Source organism: Anas platyrhynchos, chromosome 2 (assembly GCF_047663525.1).
Source record: "Anas platyrhynchos isolate ZD024472 breed Pekin duck chromosome 2, IASCAAS_PekinDuck_T2T, whole genome shotgun sequence".
Lineage (NCBI taxonomy): Eukaryota > Metazoa > Chordata > Aves > Anseriformes > Anatidae > Anas > Anas platyrhynchos.
Window position 1 is genome coordinate 107,055,117 of NC_092588.1, and position 18,481 is coordinate 107,073,597.

The 18,481-nt window shown below is 44.6% G+C and overlaps 1 protein-coding gene across 15 annotated transcripts in view; it reads left to right on the forward strand.

Moving 5' to 3' along the window:
* The window catches only part of ATXN1 (ataxin 1), a 200,016-nt gene that overhangs the window by 85,328 nt on the left and 96,207 nt on the right, over window positions 1–18,481 (forward strand). The window contains exon 4 of one of the 15 annotated variants that reach the window (XM_038174995.2): window positions 14,316–14,457. The exons of the other annotated variants lie outside the window; for them this stretch is intronic. The gene's annotated coding sequence lies outside the window, so the exon portion shown is untranslated. The remainder of the gene's footprint in view (window positions 1–14,315; window positions 14,458–18,481) is intronic. 15 annotated transcript variants of the gene reach the window in all.

Genomic DNA, 18,481 nt, shown 5'->3' on the forward strand with positions numbered 1-18,481 from the left:
GTATACTGAAATAAGTACATCTTTATTTACTAACTATGGCTTCTTGATTTAAAAAGTCCTAAAGCTGTTCAAGGCTTAGTCTTTTGTTCTGCAGCGAATCCCGTGAGGGCAGGCAGACCCTTTCAGAGATGCCACGGCCCGTGTGGAGCTGCGCTGAAGCCTGAGGCATGAGGTTTACACTGGTGAAAAGTCTGAAGGCCAGATGATGATTTTTTTTGTTTTCCGAGGGATTTTAAATTGACCGTGTTTAGGGGATTTTTTCAGAGGAATAGCTAAAACCACATCTCTGATCAGCATAACCTCCCTGAGATACCCATTTCTCTGCCTGTCACTTTTCGTCTCATGATACTCTGTTGAGTGGTAGAAAAAAAAATGGTCCAGGAGATGCTTCTTTTCGGGTCACTTGGATCTTCCTGTTTCAGCTCTCCTGTCCTTGTCTGCTTCTTTTACTTCACAAACGTTTCTTTCCTCCCTTTAAATAAGAGATGGAACTTAAAAAAGCTCCCGCAGGGGGATGGAGAAGGAGCTGCTTTGTCCCAGCCGGGCCCCTTGGACCTGGAAGGTGCCGCAGGCGCACCCGTGCCCGCACACTGCCCTGTTGGTTTTGGCAGGGGAACCGGTCAGGGCAGAGAAAATGTTTGCTCGCCGGGGTCCCCTGAGGAGAAGGAGCAGGGCTTCAGTTTCGGGCTCTGATTTACAGCCCAGCTAGGGAATCGGTGAGGATGGGGCTATCAAAAGCACTTGCAGGCACGCAAGTGTCCTTGGCTTTGAGCTGGTTCCCTTAAGTGCTGCTGAAAATCCCCCTCGCAGCTCCACCGTGCTCAGTCTTCTCCTCTCGAAGCTGGGAGTAGTATTTGCATAGCTCCTCGCTTGTTCAGTCTAAATTAATATTTGTAGAGCACACTGTGTTCCCCGTGCTGAAAGGACGACGTTGGGCGCTGCTGTTCCTAGGCAGTTACATCCCATCCTTAAATGCTGGAAAATGTGCTTAACCAGGACAGACGAGACTCGCTGCGTTTGTGCAGAGAAGCCCTGCCAGCCCCTCGGTGTATAGGCAAATGCATTTTTCACATAGGTGTAGTATTTATAGCAAGGAGGAAGCTCTTATCTGCTGGAAGAGTTCTGTCTCAAAGGTTGCTTTTTGTGCTCAAGCGTCGTTTGTTATTCTGCTTGCCATTGCACAGTGTGCTCGGAGGGGGGAATAGATGGAGCTTTTTCAGGCTTTTTCCCTGCTTGTAGAAGCCTTCTAATGCATGCATAAATCCTCTCACAATGCTTTTGCTTAAGCTGGGAACATAAATACAGTAGATAATTGTCTGGCAAAGCTGATTGGTATTCCCTAAATCTTGATCTTCTCCCTTGCTTATTCACACATCATCTGCACGGAAGATATTTCTGCCGTCTCCTGAACTCTTGTTTCACACAGTCCAGTGAGACGTTAAAAAATAATAATTATAAATCTTGGCAAAACCAAATTAGAGCATTAGATGAAATCTGAAGGGAAAAAAAAAAAATTAGATCTGAAAAAATAATTAATTCAAGCTATTAAACGCTCTTCTGCTCGGAGACTGTCAAAATTCTCCCGGAGCGCGTGAAGGAGGGAGGTTTCTTCCAAGGGCTCTGCTTGCAGAGCATCTGCTGGAGATTACAGCATCGTGCAAAATAGCAGCAGCGACAGCGTCAGCGCCGATGCAGAGCTCACGTCGGGGCCCGCGAGAGCACGGCGGCACGCTCCCCTGCAGGGAAACCTGGGCTTGCAGCTCGCCGTGGCCTGGATTCTGCCTGTCGTGTTACGCTGCTGTAAATCCTTAGCAGTTCCACTGGAGCGGAGGGAATTACTCCAGATTTATGCCAGTTTCAATGAAAAGAGGCTTTCTGCTGAATGGATCTGGGCAGCCACTCGCCAGGTGGAAGGGAGAGAAGTGACTCAGCGCTCGGCAGTTGTTGCTGAGCGCTGGCTTTTGCCAAGTGCGGAGTCACAGCTTTTTTTTTTTTTTTTTTTTCCTCCTCCCCCCCCCCCCCCGCCCTGTCTCTTTCTTTTCATCCTGGGTGAGTGGCTGCGTTGTGCGCCCTGCAGAAAAGAGGACAGAAAAGAGGAGTGCATTGCTGATGGAGGAAGCAATGCCTTGTGGACCGGCCTGGGTGCTTATTCTGAGCAAGGAGCTTGAGGGGGGAGCTAGACCACCCTCGTCAGCATCCTCCACCCTCCACCCTCCTCCCATTACCTGTGAAATTTCAGGTCTTGCCTTGCGGGATGTGCTGGGGAGGACCAGCCAGCACGTGTGGCTATGATAGCGTGCTGCCTGTCCCTGCTGGTTAGCAAACGTCGCAGGGTGAAGGCGTTCAGCCAGATGAGAGCTGAAGGCAGCGTGCCAGGGCGCTCCTGCGAATGTGTGTAGCTGCACCTGACAACGAGACAAAGGAAAGGGGAGGGAAAAAAAGCATAGCTGGGTTCTGGGACAGCGTGCCCTTTGAGTAAATGTTTGGGAATACCCAACAAGGGGGCTCCAAGTTTAGAAATGGTGCTAAATTTTGGGGAGGAAAAATGGGATTTTCAAACTCAAACTGGGGAAGACAATAGCGTACTGGAGATTTCTGAAAAACATGGGCTGATGAACTGAAGCTCCCCGAGTGTTTCAGCCCATCTGTCTTGTTAGTTTCTCTGTCTTAATCACGGATTTCATGAAGTGTCTAATTTTCTTTTTTTAGCCTTCTGTCTTCCTCTTGTACAAAAGTTAAGGCAGGGAAATCATCTGAGCTGGATTTACTTTTGCATCAGAGGGAAAAGCAGTCTATAAAAAGAAGTGAGTGGTGTGCGCGCGCGCCTGCTGGGAAAGCGAGTTTGCCTGCTTTGGGTTTTCGGGGCAAAATTTGCCCACCCTGACTTCTGCTGCTGTGGTGGCTACTGGGACGGCTTGGCAGCGTAGGTATAGATGTGTACCCAGTAGCTGACAGTGTTTTAAATTGTTTGGCTCTGGTCTAAACAGCATGGACTGAAACGCCAGCTCCGCTGAAGTCAACTGCAAGATTCCCCTGCTGTCCCTCCCTCTGCTGTGCCTGTTCCCGGCAGCTGTCAGGATGTACTGACACGTCCCTGCAGCTCTTCCGAACCAGAGAAGGACTCCCCATTTGTGGCTGGGCTGGGGGAAAGCATGAGCAAGCCAACAGGAGCATTCCCAAAAAGTCTGACCATTTTCATGGCTCCTCGGGAGGGTGGTGTGTCTGCAGGCTGGTCCTGCGCGGATCCATCACAGTCCGTGGAGCCCAGCAAAAAAAAAAAAACAACCCAGCACAGATAAGGCCGTGCATATTTGCAGTGTGTACTATGCAGGAGACGCTGATTGACATTAATTAGGAGTGGGTGGTGTGAAAGTGTAAAAATAAAATTCCTTTCTGCCGGGTTTACTATTAGCAGCGAGGTACATGATGTAACGCGCAGCGCGTGTGAGCGCGTGTGCGAGTGTGCGTGGCGAGGAGGGTGTCTATTCAGCATTCAGAACAATAGTGGGAGTGAAGCATTGCAGGCTCAAATGTCAACAAAAGTCTGGAATCGCAGCCTTCTCCTTGTGAGCTCTGCACTAGAATGTGCTTCAGGATTGTTTCTTTTTGGGCTTGAGTTCAAAGTGTCGCGATAAAAAACGTGTTGTGCCGCAGAATGCAACTGGTGTCAGCTTCTCTGCCTCAGCCTTGTGCTGGGAAGTGATCAGGAGAGACAAGTCTTTCGTTAAGTTTTAGCAACAACATTTTGAAATGAAATAGATCTCCATTTAGCAAGTTGGTATGGCTCTGACTGATAATATTTTGTCATTCCTTCTCTGTATGTGTTCTAAGAATAAGAAGCAATGAGTGAATCACCATGTTAGTGATTTGTGAAGTGTGCTACCAGATGTGGCTGGCCTGCTCTTACGAAATAAAATCACCTGTGTCACTTAAACAAACAACAGAAAAACAAACACCACCATATTCTTTGGATTTCAACTGCATTATGGTACCAGAGCTCCAGGACTATTGTCTATGAAATATCATCAGAATCTGCTTTATGTGTGTGATAGTGCCAGCGGATGATCAATGGAGCTTTTAACAGCTGTCTGCTCTACCTGGCTGGTTATATTTACCCTTTCTACAAGGAAATCCAAAACATGGCCACATTCTCAGCTAGTACTGATCAGCCTGATTCCCCTGGTCATTAAACTGAGTTACACCCGTGAGATGCATTCCCCAGTGTTCAAAGCCTTTCAGTCCAAACTGCAAGTATGCGTTTGGCCTTCATCGATCAAAGCTAAAGGACAAGTCTCTTCTTTCTTAAAATTCTGTAGCGTTTATGGATTTACGTATATTAACCTAATTTATGCTTATTTAGGTGAAATCTGAACCTGACGTCCTGCATCGGAACCCCTATTGGAATCAGTCCCCAGTGATTTAATGGAAATGAGTAGTTAGTCTCTAGTCATTTCCTAGGAAAAAAAAAAAAACAAACATTGACTAAGTGAGTATTTGCCAGGGGGAGAGGGTAAGAGTGGCAACTAGGCTGTTTTTGGGTGCTGGGTTGCGTGTTGCTGAGAAGGAGCTCACGGTGTACCATGTCACAGAGATGGGAATTCACTGCTTTCTCCAAATTCCTACCAAAGGCCCCCCTTTTTACCCTACCTGTGTGTGTGTGTTGAGTGGTTTGTGTGTGCATGCTTAGGCTCACAGACAGGATGCTCACTACGCTGACCCCGAGTGAGCTATTGGTGTGTCTGACGTCTGGCGGGTTGCTTGATGCGGACCGGGAAAATGTTTGAATTAACTGCAGAAGTGTAAAAAGCAGTTCACAGGTAGGCAAACGCTGAGGTTTCCCCTGCATGGGACAAGATGCTGTAGTTTAGCTAAGGAAACCACAAGGAGGTTGATTTCTGGTTTTTGGTTTTGTTTTATTTGTGACCCAAGAACCTTGTAGCCCTAAGGGTCATTTTTGGGACTACAACGACTGCAGCCTAAACTGGGAGTACAGCTAAGGTTTTCACATCAGTAGTACAAAAAGTACAAGTCCTACGCCTTGATTTTCATACGCATAAAGGTCACTTTACACTCTTGAGGCAAGTAAAAAGATCATGAACAAGGTATAAACCATCTAATTAATTTACCCTTTGGGTCCTTTTCACACTGATTGATGTATTAGGCTATCTAAACATAAAATAAATCACTAAAATGGTGTGGGAAAATACTGTGTAGGTACAGATATTTCAGTGATTGGGTAGCTATTTGTGAGCTTGAATTAATTAGTTGGGCTGACATGTGCAATTTTTTCAGTTTTGTGGGGGTTGGACAGTTTGTGGGTAAGCAGGAGGGAAATCCTCCCAGTAAATACTTTCTAGGGATGCGTGGTTAGAGAACATGCTCATATTAAAATTTGTGGGGAGAAAAAAGGAAAATACCATTAGAAAATCTTTTCATAATCCTCTACACCATGAACATCCTTTAAAACCAGAGCCTGTGTTTCACATTATGTTTCTTCAGTTGTCATCTTGTTTTTCAGTTCCCTGTTATAAAACAGAACATAAAATTATTTTTAACACAATGTATAGGGACATTGCTTAAAATAGTTTTTAATCAGCTAGACTGAGTCAAGGCTGCATTGGTAGGTGCTTTCCCATTAGTGTTTATAGAACAAAACACTGTTTGCACAGCTCAAATGCTTTTTGTGTCAGTGCTCATCACGTTTGTTTGCAGCCTGAGAAAACATAACATCAGATTTCATCTGAAAACTATTCTCCTTTCTAATGATCATTGATTGTATTTCAGAGACATGGAGATACTGCAAATGTTAAGGTAACTACAGCCGTAAAATTAAAACAGAGCTGCTGTTATTATTTTTGAAGTGTGCCTAAGATAGTGATTTTTCAAGCGTAGTTTTTGCCAGAATTTCACTGTCTGTGTTAAACTCAAAGTTAGCTGCTTCCTTCATCTTCCACTTCCAGTTCTAGTTGTCTGTTTCTCAAGGAGCAGAGGACAGCACTGCGGGATTTGCTTTCCTGGGACTGCCTGGGAAGTCTGTGTGCAGCACATCAGCCCCCTCCTGAGCATCTCGGCCTTTCCTGGGCCTGACCCCCAGCGCTTCCTTCAGATGGGGACGTGGTGGTGTCTCCATCACTCAGGTGCCATAATCAAACCCCAAGGTATGCTCATGTGCTGGCTCCACCGGGCAGGGAGCCGAGGCTGCATCTCCCCAGTCCCATCCCAGGGCCCTCAACGCTGCCTCATCCTTTCTCTGTTCTGCAGGGTGAGGACTTGGCATGGGTTTAAAACTGAGCAAAAGCTGTAGGCGTGCTCCTTGATGCCATCAGCTTGCAATGAAACTTCTTCCATCGTGAGAGGATCCTGTGGAGCTGCTGACACAATTCGTCCAGGAATTTTTCTTTGCTGGAGTGTTGAACCGGTGATATTGTTTCCCCGTTGTGGGGATGTTTCTCGCTGTGTGCATCAGCGATGCTGTGGTGGGCGTGCTGATTTTTTTCAGGCTGGGCTTCTGAGCTGTGCTTTTCATTTTTCGCTCGCCCTTAAATAGTAAACCAGTGTTTTGTAACACCAGTGTTTTCAAATCCTGTGATCACTGAGGTTGCCAAATGAGTATTTACTGGGAGTAGAGGTTTTTCATCTTCTAATCTTTGTGCTAAATCAGAAGGAATGGTGCTTCAGGACTTTTTTTAAATAGAAAAAAATGTTAATTTCTTGACATTCCAAGACACACATAAGCTGTTGAAAGTCAAAAGTCCACGTGCTTCGAGGCAGTGCATAATGATCTCATTCGTTATTATGTGGTCTGTACAGGCTACTCTCAAGGCGTGTAGGATTTCTTCCTCTCTAATGTTTCTGCATCAGTGTAATAGATCTGAATGCTCCATAGATATTTGGCCATCTGGTTCTCTTAATTCCGCTGAATTTACCAGCAGAAAAAGTAATCTATTATGCCTTCTAAATATAGGCCTTTTTCCGTGAGTGAAAATCGAATCACTTATTCTGCTGAAGACTGATAATTCCCTCGTTTTCATTTGTTGCGTTTTGAGTGTTCTTAGGAAAGGTAAATCCTCAATTTCTTAGTGCAGGTACGTATATTTTTAATTTCTCTCCTTTTGTTGTCATTCTGGGATCCAGCTGTTCTCCGGTCCGCAGAGCAAGTGAAGGTATGAGCAACCCCTTTTGTTCCCCAGATAATAGTAAAGGCGAAGGCCGTGAAATGCCGTAGGTGGAGAGGAAGGCGGTGCCAAAAGAAAGCTAGCCTGCTGGGAGGAATGCTTTAAAATAGAAATTTGAGGCGCTTCCGTCATAAGTCCCAAATGTAGGAAAGCTCCTGGTGATTGGCTTTTGGTCGTGAAATTGGATTTCTAGTCTGGAGGCTTCCTCTAGCGCGGTGTCCTGTGTCTCAGGGCAGCCTGAGCGGCTTCGGGTGCCTTTCCACAGCAGTGGAGGCTCTCAGCAAGGCAGTATCAGTGCCACCACCTCCTCGGTGCCATTCGGAAAAAGAGTGATCGTCATAATAACAAGAAGAGGGGCCAGCGCTGGATGTGCCGACCATTTCTGGCTTTGCCAGCCCAATAAATACGTCAGGAGGGCACCCTGAGTGCCTGTGGCAAGCGGAGGGCTGTGAGGAGCTATTTCCAGGCACTGAGCTGCGATAGGGCTGAGGCCTGTAGTTATTTCTCCACAGAATGGGAAAGCTTGAATCCTGGGCCCCTGGGGTGCTGGGCCTGTGAGGCGATGGTGAAGGAAAGGGCAGGGGTGAGGGGAGTGCCAGCCCGCACTGTCCACCTGGAGGACTGCAGTCCCTGAGGTAAATTTCCCTGGTGACCTGGTGGGATGCAGGTTGGGGAGGGGAGATGTAACCCATTCGTCTCAGCCCTTGTTTTGCTGCTTGTTACTACCGCACAGTAACAAGAGAGCTTGTTTGTGGCACAAGGAGAACAAACAGGCAGCGTTTCTCCAGGTTCAGTGAGCTCGGAGGAAGGAAAGAAGTCAAACTTGCTGCTGCAAAATGTTGCTGGAAAGTTACTTCATAAAGCCTTAGCTAAGTAAGGTCCCACAAACCTGAAAAACTTTGCTGTGTGACTGAATTTACCGTGCTCAGGTTGTGTGTGTGCTGGGACTGTGCGGTCTAGCAGGGCTGTACCAGAGGCTCTGACCAGGACTGCAAAATTACCTTGCTCGTACAGTGAAATCCATCACGCTTTATAAACCTGTCATGATGTTATCGTGTCATGATACGACTCTCTGCGGTGGAGGCAGGAGCTAAAGCAGAACCTCACTCAAAAAAATCTCCCTTCTGGGGAGGGAGGTGATGAGTTTGAAGTGATTTTTGACTGACGGTTGTAGTGCGATTTGCATCCGTATTTTCAACGTCTATGAAACGTGTTACAATGATGATTCTTAAAAAAAAAACAACAAATCTTATTCCTCATAGTACACAGGCACTGCCCTAGAATTTTCCTTGTTATCTGTTTTTGGATCCTGTTGTGTTGGCAGTATGGTACAAGCTATAGCTGGCACCCACATCATACAGTGCTAGGCTTTGTGTAAAAATACATGAGAGTGAATGTGGGCAGGGCCGTAGCCTCTGCAGTTGCTCTATTTGTAGCACAGCTCCTTCATCTTTTCGTTTAGGGTATTTGGACAGATTTTAGCAAACCTGGCTTAGGGTCTGAAGTGCCAACCAGCATTGTATCAAAGCACTTAGTATATTATGAAAGGAACTTGCCTATGCAGCACAAGTTATGTATAGCTGGCTATTTTGTTTGACTGACAGAAGGAAAAGGTATTCGGAAAGCACTTGAAAAATCCACAGATTTCTATTCCATGTCAAAATGTGGTATTTCTAAATCTCACCGTGAAAGCTTGTATCCATAAAAGCATGCCTCTCCTCTCTTTTAGGGGGTACCTGTAACCTGAGGGCCAGTACGACCAGTTGTTTTCACTCTGTGTAGATGTTGGAGGACAAAAGACCGTTCATGGGTATGGTCTTTTCACTCATATTTAGTGCAGAGGGTCCACTGTCAGTAGTGTGTTGAAGTCCTTCAGGGAAGAGCGATAAAAGGTTTCCGTGGACGGGTGAAACCCATAGAGAATTACCAACCCCAACTCTTGCTGACTAGGACAAAAATGGTTTAAGAAATAATCTGGGTTTTATCCTACCTAAACACTTGACTGGAAATACTAGAGAAAATAGAAGTGGGTTTTCTCCCTCCTAAATGCAAAAGAGCTATTGGAAATGTTTTTAAACAGGCAAGCTACGGATTCAAAAACACATATAGCTAATTTATAACAGACAAGACATGCTTATTTCCTTGCTCCCTTGTTTTAGAGACATTGTAGTTAGTTTGTTTTCCAAGGCCATAAGACACGTAGACACTAAACAGAGAACAGTGGAAAGTAGAGGACTAATAGCAGTGGTGGCAGAAACACCACTTAGCTTCTTATTAAATGAAAACTGTTTGGCTTCCAGAGTCTTAACTTGCTACGGTTATTTAATCTAGCTTGCCCAACCTTTGTCCTTAAAACATTTGTTTCTCTGAAAGATGCAAAGAATTTTTTTTGTGTATTTTTTTTGCCAGAGCGCTTTATTGGTTTGGATAATAACCCTTTTTTTCCATCGTTTTTGTTCAACACATGAAATAAAACTGTTTCAGACTGAGGCTTGGCCCTCATTAATTGGAGTTATAGGAAGCAGAAAAAGGGAGTGCTAACAGATTGCCTTCAAATAAATCACAATTAATTGCACGTAGAAATGCACTGAGCTCATTTGAATATGCTTAACAAGCCTTTACTGACTACCACCGGTTTCTGCTGTTAGAGACTAAAACTGAGAGTGAGCGTGGCGTCAATACCGATTTGAATACAGGCTTGGTCCTGCTTTCACTGCTAGAAAGCACAAGCAGTAGTTCTGCTGAAGTCTGCTGTGAACAGCAGGAGAGAGCCATCAGCGAGAGCAGACAGCATCCTGAAACAGGGCATCTTCTGTGCCCAGCGCGGGCACAGCTCGCCTTCCCCAACAACAGTGAGTATTGAATTCTGGTTTTGCAAGGAGGATTTGGCTTTATTCACCTTCATTTCCCCACTGAGTGCATTTTTCCCCATGATCTCCTTGAGAACATGCCTTTTCCAGTCCCCTAACCATTGCACCAAAGACCTTCACAGTGGTATTTGGCCTTATTGGAGTTTTTCATTGCCATCAGTGCAGCCTGCATGGTAGGCCTTTCTGTGTGGTTGAGTACATTTATTACAGTTTTTCTGTGTGTGCCCCGTCACACTTGGGACTTTGGGGTGGCCTGGTCATTTTGCAAGGCAAATTCTTGCTCACGGCAGCCACTGTGCAGTTCTGCTTTCTCCAGGGCCTTTCCCTCAGAAGGTCACCCTCACCGCATCGGCAAGCAGAAGGCGCTTGTTTGGAGAGCAGGGGGAAATAAAAAGGTGAAGAGAATAATTTCCACACTCCAAGCTGCTATCACCGAGAGAATGTTACCACACCTGCTACATCAACCATCAAGTTAAACCTTACTCTTCATCATCTTCATCAGGGTGTCCAGCATCGGGAGGTGAAGGCTGACCTGAGTGAGGAGGTTGCAACTTGCTGAGGTGCACCAGGGTGAAACCCTCACTGAAGAGTGAGAGAAGTGTCCCCAGAGGACAGTTTCTCTGGCTTTGGTGTGCTGTGCAGGGTATTTCTTTAACCAAGGTCTATGGTTAAGACAGCTAAGGAAGAAGAGCTTTCCTCTAGCAGTTTGATGTAGCCAAGGAGCCCTGACAATTCTCTGTACTTGTGTTGCTGCCAACTCGCAGTCCCATTTGGGGGCAATACACTTAACCACTCTGTGCTTCTTTTTCTCTTACGCTGCTGGGTTTGCCCCCCTTTCCCTTACATATGGGAAGGCTTCTCCTGGGGGTCAGCTGGGTAGCATTTTCCATGCTCCATTTTGAAGCAGCACAGCCTGAAGATCTGGTTTTATGCTGATGGAGGTGCCTTCTTTTCTGAAATCATGTCATAGCAAGGTCCTGTGAGCCTGACGCTTATCTTGGCAAGAAGGGGTGTCAACCCATCTGTCCTGAATACTGATTCCAGTTAGTTTTTATAAATTTCATCTCTGCCTTTGACTACAACATTTTTAATGTTCTGCTTTCTAAAAGAAAGGCAAAGGTGATGGTTTGTTCTGTTGTAAGCTCCTTAGATACCTGTCACCTTTTTTTTCTTTTTTTTTCCTAAGTTTTTGGTGTTAGTTAAAAGCAAACAAACAAAAGACCAGCAAAACCAGGGCCTGTTATTAAAAACAGATTATCAGCAGAGAAACAGAGCAGCGGGATGGACAACCACAGCGTCTGGGAGAGAAGCTGGAAAGCCACATAACTTGGGAAGGAGCTACAGGTTGAAGGATGGGTTGGGAAGATAAAGGAGATGGGAGCAAGTACTGCAGGAGAGGGAGAGAGAGTACAAGACGGCTGAAAAAGTCGGATAGGAGAGAGGAGAGAGTGGAAAGTAAGTGTACCAGGAGGTGCTGGTGGTGTGTTGAGGAACAGGAGGCTCCTTAGTTGTATATAATACTTGAGCAGTGTAGAAGATCGGAGTTTATTTTTGTAAACGGGCTAGTAAGAGCTCGGGCTTTTATACTTCACCTCTGTGGGAGCTGGGTGGCTGCAGAGCAAAGGATTCTGCCAGAGGAGACATAAACCAGTTGTTGGAAAGCCCTTGTCTTCTTTCCCTCTTACGCAGTCGAGCAGTTGCAAAGCAATGGGAACATTCAGCGACGTACGCAATTCCTGTCCCCACCGTTGTCCCACCCCATCCTGTTCAGTTTTCTTAACCTTAGCTAGCTGCTGCTCCAGCAGTAAAACACACATACTGTCCTCCTTGCTGCTGGGAAAAGTGATGGCATTTTAAAGAGTGCTTTAAAGAAATCCAGTAGCGAGGCACTTCAGGGTGAGCGTCAGATTTTTCGTTTGGTCCTTACTTAGATTTCTTGTAATGCCTCCTCCCCAGTCGTGCTTATGCAGATTGTCTTCTTCAGGTGAAGGCAATCTTGGTTAAAAACAATATCCAATTCTTTTGCTCTTTCATTTTCTTCAATTATCAAATTGGCTTACCAGGGACACATTTTAAAAGGAAAAGGTCTTTTTTTCTTAGATTTTTTAGTGGTATCTGAGACTAAGGTATCTCACTAGCAATTAAGAAATAACTTATTTTTTCTTAACTCTGTTGTGCTTCTTTTTGTGCTGTACCTACATCTCCTTTCAGCCCTTCTCATCTAACAACTTTTCATGAAATCCAGCTTAATTTAATTTTAGCTGCAAGTTTTTGCATTCCTGTTCTAATCTTAGTCCTTTCTAAAAGAAAGGCAAATTACAGAAACAACACTCATGAGATACAAACTTCTGGATGATGATACCAATTTGCTTTTCACAGTTAGGCACAATAAATTACTTCTCATTGCAGGTAAAATTTGCTGCACTGACATGTTTCCTCCTCCACAGAACACAGCTGGGTTCTGAGACAGCGATAAAGAGCTAGCAGTCATGAAACTGAAGTAGCATTTAACTTTTTAACTTCATATTTATCCGCTTGATAAACTACATGGTAAGCTGTATGGACGGGGTAGTTTCATCTTGTGTTTTAATTTCCTCTTACCTGTGAGGCATGTGCACTTAGCTTTGTGCTGAGCTTTCCCATGGAGCATGATCTAATAGCCAAAATAAATAAATAAATAAATAAATAAAGACCCCAGAATCCTACAGGTCTTGCTTTTTCAAAATTCCTCATGTGGAAAAAACAGAAGAGCTTATCTGCGTAGAGAATGAGGAAGGAAATCTCTTGAGTTGACTACATTTTTAACAACGCAGATTTTATCTTTTTATGGCCCGTTTCAGTGTTAGATGACTGCAGTCTCATTCCATCTTAATTTCATCAATCAGTGGGGTTATTTCAGCATAAAACTGGCACAGGGGGATGGCAGAGTTAGCCTCTCTGTGTGTAATTATTCTCCAGTCTGCAAAGGTAAGAAGTACCTTCAGGAGCTGCGCTTCCCTATTAAATCAGCTGTAAGTGTGACCTGAGTAAGGCTTTGAACACTTTGAACTTGAAGTACCGTAACACACAAGCAAACAAACAACTCTGAAAGTGATTTTTTGTTACTGCAAATACACCAAGGATTTATAACAACAGAAAGGGACTAATGCCCTTACCCCGTAATGAGCCCCACCGAGGCAGACCTTGCATTGCTAATTACTCCAAAGGACGTGAGTTTTCCTGCCTCTTGGTGAGAAGCATACAGGAGTGGGTCCTACCAGGAAAACACAGTTATTATGATCTGCCTTGCCCTAATCTGATGCAAAAAAAAACCCTCTTCTCTGAGATGTGCTCCTTGTGGTTGCCTTTTTGATGCTGATTTTTCTGCTCTCGTTAAAGATGACCGCTGTGTGTCTGTGTGTGTACAGGGAGAAGACTGAGTGACGTGCAGCAAATACATCCGCTGTGTGTATGTGGTGGTAAGGTTCTGCCTGAGGACGAGAAGGTGATCTGTCCTTAAAGTTATGGAGTTGCGCTCTGCAAAATCAAGTGTTTTAAAAATCAGCATTTAAAATGGCCTTGCCCTGAGAGACATTTGAGGACACGCAGCTACAGCATACGTATTTTTAAGATTCAGCATGTGATTTGTGCTTTAGAAACCTCGTATAATTTCCATGCTGGTGCTGGGGTCTCGTCTGCCTTTCACAACCGTGCCTGCTAAGGTCAGAGCCATTGAATCTGGTTAGCCCAGGCCTGATTTCCAGGGCAGGCAGGTCATCTGCAACCCTTCACGTTACCTTAATGGGCCTCTGGGTGCACGCAGCACTACTGTGAAGGAGGCCAGCTCTGTAGGTCCTGAAGTATGGATCGGTACCTAATTTAATGTATCCAGGGGTGAAAATGTCAGCTTGGTGTTCCTCTCCCTGGGACTGCTCTTCCAAGTATTGCTCTTTGTATCTGAGGCAGGAGCTGTCATTTGCTGTATGCCTGTACAGGAGCCAAGTAGGTCAGTGCCTCTAGGTACTGCTGTACGTTCTCTCTTCCCCCACGTGTGAGCTACCACCTTTTATTGAATCTTACTATAGGTGGGTAGGGCAAGCTCCAGATCTTCAACAGCTTCCTGCAAGTGGGAATCAAGGAGCTGCCCCTTCCAGAAGACCTCAGCCAGAAAGAGGCACAATTGCAAATGCACACAGACTTCCTCTGACCTAGGCTGATTCGTGGTTCAGCCTAGCTCTCATTTTGCTCAATTTCACTCATAAGTGGCTCGTCTTTATCCTCTTTTTCCCAGACCTTCTGCTGAACTGATCTCTTCACCCTGAATGTGTCGCCTCGTGTTACGCTCCCAAACCAGCGGTAGGGGAGGGACCCAGCGGCTGCCCATTTGCACATCTTCTGCTGGGACACCTTAGCTTGGCGCCTGCGTCTGCCAGGTCTGTGTCAAGGCAAAGGAAACTAAAATAGCTCGAAACACTTATCACTGTTGGAGGTGAACACGTGACTGCGCCTCAAACTGAACCGCCACCAAAAGCTTGCTGAAATAACATGTGGTCTGCTGCCATCTGCTTACACCTCTTGCTCCCACCCTCCGTTGCTCTTGTCACTTCAGGCTGCTGCAAGCTCTTCAAACCAAAGGCTGCTGTGTCTTTGCAAAGGGTATGCTGCTGTGGCACCTTCTCCACCCCGTCATGCTTAGCACTCAGTTCCCACTGTGACACAAATAATAGTAGTAGAGCCGATAGTTTTATAATGTAGTCTTAATGGGGATGTGGGCAGGACTGAAGAGGAGCGTTGTGTCTGTGGTATCTGCCCAGTTGTAACTCATCCCCAACGTGAATTTGTTGACAATGCTCAGATCTCAGGTATTGATCGCTGATGTAAGTGCCCTATACGAGGACAGATGATGTAATCCTTACCGAGTTACTGAAGACAGTGACCTTGAGACAGATCAGATGGTTGAGCAGCAGGGATGGGTCACTGATTGCAGACTGTCCTTGTTTTAAAACTGAACTGTCATCTGTTAATTATTAGGGAGGAATAACCATCACGAAATGCCACTGTGTCACAAAAGATGCAGAGTTTATTGACTTTCACTGGTATTTACATACTCTTGTTTTGACAGGTGACTTTTGATGGGTTTGCTGCCTTGTTGCTTTGGCTGTCACTGCAATTCAAGGTGGAGGAGCCTAAAAGCTGGCTGTTGTGAGCCCAAGCAAATTGTTTGGTTCTGATAACAAGTCATACATTTAAAAAAAATAATAAAACAGAAATTGATGTGATAGAAAAAAATAATAAATGGGAAAACAGATACAGCACAGCTTTGCCAATGGGGAAACCTGCATCTTCCCTGCCCCCCAACTAAAGGTGGCTTGCATCTACATTAGAATAAGAGGTAGCATCACTTTTCATTTGAATACTTGTGAAAAGAAAAAACGAGATAACCATCAACCAGCTTTTGCTTTTAGATAAACAGTAGGCAGAACTCGAGAAAGGTCATGGAGGAAAAAGAATTAAAACCACTTGCTATGATTGCTAATAACATGGTTGAGAAAAAGGCATATTTTTATCTCAGTGGAAACAAGCTCTGAGACACCCCAGAGCAAGCATAAGCAACAGTCAGTTATGACAAGCATGGATCCTGAAAAGAGGGAATAGAGAGGTTTGAGAAGACAAATGATTGAAGAGTTATTTTTGGTTCTGCTGTTGGTATTTTCTTCTTAACAACTAGTGCATTTCTGGCCTAGCATTTGCTGTTTAGTATCAGGATTTGGGTTGGGTTTTTCTTGTTCCTCTCTCCTTAGTGTACTGGCACATTTGCAAGATTAGTATGAAACTGAGGAATGTGCCAAAGACTTGTCCTTAAGCAGATCCTTACTGAAAGCAGTGGTAGAAGTTAATCATTTGTGTGAATTTGTGATCTAATAAAGCCTATGAAAGACTGATAAGATTAATTAATCGCTGCACTGAATTGATCTTAGGAAATCATAGACATAGACACCTCAATAGGATTCTGTATTTTCCACTTCTTTTCATGGCAGAAGTTTCTCTGTTAGCTCGTGTTTGAAACTAGTGAATAATACGGACTAGAATTTCTCTTTCTGAGTTCTGTGAATGTGTGCTTTGTATTGCTGAAGTGTATTTCACTATTTTGTGGACTTTGCAGGTCTTCTCCTACAGTGTTTGCCTGTGGGTATTGCTGCATGAAGCCTGGGGACTCCTAATGTGCAAGATCCTAGAGACTGTTAAAAGCAGTTAAGATGTAAAAATCTGTCCAGTTCTTTGTGTGCAAAGGGCGCTGAAATCCTTCGGTCCGTGCCTTAGTGAGAATTGCAGGTTTCAGGGGGATGAAATAAGAACTTTTATGGACGTGTTCCCTTCGACAATATTTCTTAAGTATGCAATAAATCTAGATGTGTATAATTGAAATTGTGGGAAAATCATGAAAACAAGGAAATCATTTTAGTCCTTCAGCGCCAAAGTAAACACAAAATCTGTCTCGCTCTCTGGCCCAGAGATTAAGCACGTGGCTTCATTTTTAAGCAAGTGGTGCAACCACTTCAAAAATTAAATTTCTTTGGGATGTGGAGGCTCCTGTTGAGTAGAGAAGTGTTCTTCACTGAGCTGTGAGCCTGACATTTGAGTGCTCTGCTCTTCTTTATGTTTTTATTCCCATACCTGTATATGAGTTAGGCAACTGGTGCTATCCCTGTTTTGCAGATGAGGTACAGAAGGGCTAAAGGACAAGCTCAGCAGTACGTAAGAGCTTGGTGATGTCGTGCTTTGACTTCAGTTTCCCAAATCCTAAGCAGCTATTCCATCCTCTAGATCACCCTCCTGTTCAAATCCTTCTCCCATGCTTTTGTTTTCTACCGATGCCACTCAGTTGCTCTTCCCACTCCCATTTTTCCAGCGTGATCACAGCTCAGTTATCTCAGCTGTCTTGCATCCCGGACTAGCAGGATTTATGCACTCCCAGACAGTGACATGTCACTGAGCAGTGTCTGCTTCTAAATTACTGCTTCAGAGAGAGAGTGAAGTTTGCCCCAGGGCTGTGGAACAGACTTCGGTCTGTGTATCAGCTCATAAAGTCCAGTCCTCTAACTTGCAGCTTACCCCTTGCGTTTCTTTTCTGCACTTGGTAGAATTGTTTTGTTATTTAAAAAAAAAAATAAAAAAAAAATAAAAAAACAAGAAAAGAAAAAAAAGATCAACAGTGCTTGTCTGTGCAGCTTACATTTATGCAAATTCCTTTTTATTTTCTCCTTCTGTCAATATCTGACTCACCTTCCAAATTTAAATATCAGTTGTAAAAAGACTCAGACCTTCAAATGGCCCTTTTACATGAACTATTTCTTCCAGGGATGTCATACACAAAAAAAAAAAAAAAAAAAAAAACCTGAAGTAAAAAATATGTGTAATAAACACAAGTCAGTTGTCCCAGATTTCTCTTTTCTCTGTACAGCTTTTCAGAACTGCTTTACAGCATGGAGACCAGAGGCTAAGCCCAGGGCTGTCTTCTGTGATCAGGGAGTTGTGACCACCTTTGTGTTCCACATATGAAAGGTGATGCCATTCGCCTCCTTCAGACCTGCTCTGTGTTAGCTGGAGGAGTGGAAGAGCCCAGACCCGTCCCATACCACAGTGAGCATGATCTCAAACTCAAGAGTGCTTTTCTCAGATGCTCACCCTCACTCCAGAAAACCTCCCTTTTCTTCAGAGCTCTTTGATCTCCTGTCCTGCGCCTGGCTCACAACTTCTGGGTAGGCTGCCCCTTGAGATTTTCCTTCCCAAACTTACAAATATTCTAGGGTATTTGTTGTGAAAAGTCAGTAACCCTCTGAACCTTAAATAACAGTGTTCCATGAGGTGCAGCGAGGTACATTCTCTCTGATGTAAGGTGATGCAGCTCCATCAACCTAGATAAACTCAAATGGATTTGTTCCAGCGTGCTTGCTTTTGAATGATGCTGATGGTAATCTTCCTCACACCTCACATTTCTTTCATGCTACACTTAAGAAGTTGGGTATTTAAAATCAAAGCATGTCCTCTGCTTCTTAACAGTCTTCATCATAAAGCTGTGAGGAGACCTGGGCACAGTCCAGGTACTTCTGGGTTATTTTCTTGCCCTGAATTTCTTCAGCACTCAGTGAGGTTTTTTCCACATTTGTTTACTGCTCTGCTAGCCAAAGTGGATCAGTATGGAGCCTTGCCGTGCAGTCTAGAAATGGATGAATTGTCAAGATGAGAGATCCATATATCTGCTTTTCCTGGAAGACTTAAGGGGAAATCAGGATGATACTAATGACAAGGAGGGTGAGTTGTTACGACTTCCCTGCCTCAACCAGTGACATTCCTGCAGTGCCTGACACTGAGATGGTGTTGGTGTTGTTAGGTAGTGTATCCAAAACCCATGTAAATCAACATTAACTCCAGTACACCCCATGAAATAAGAGTCAG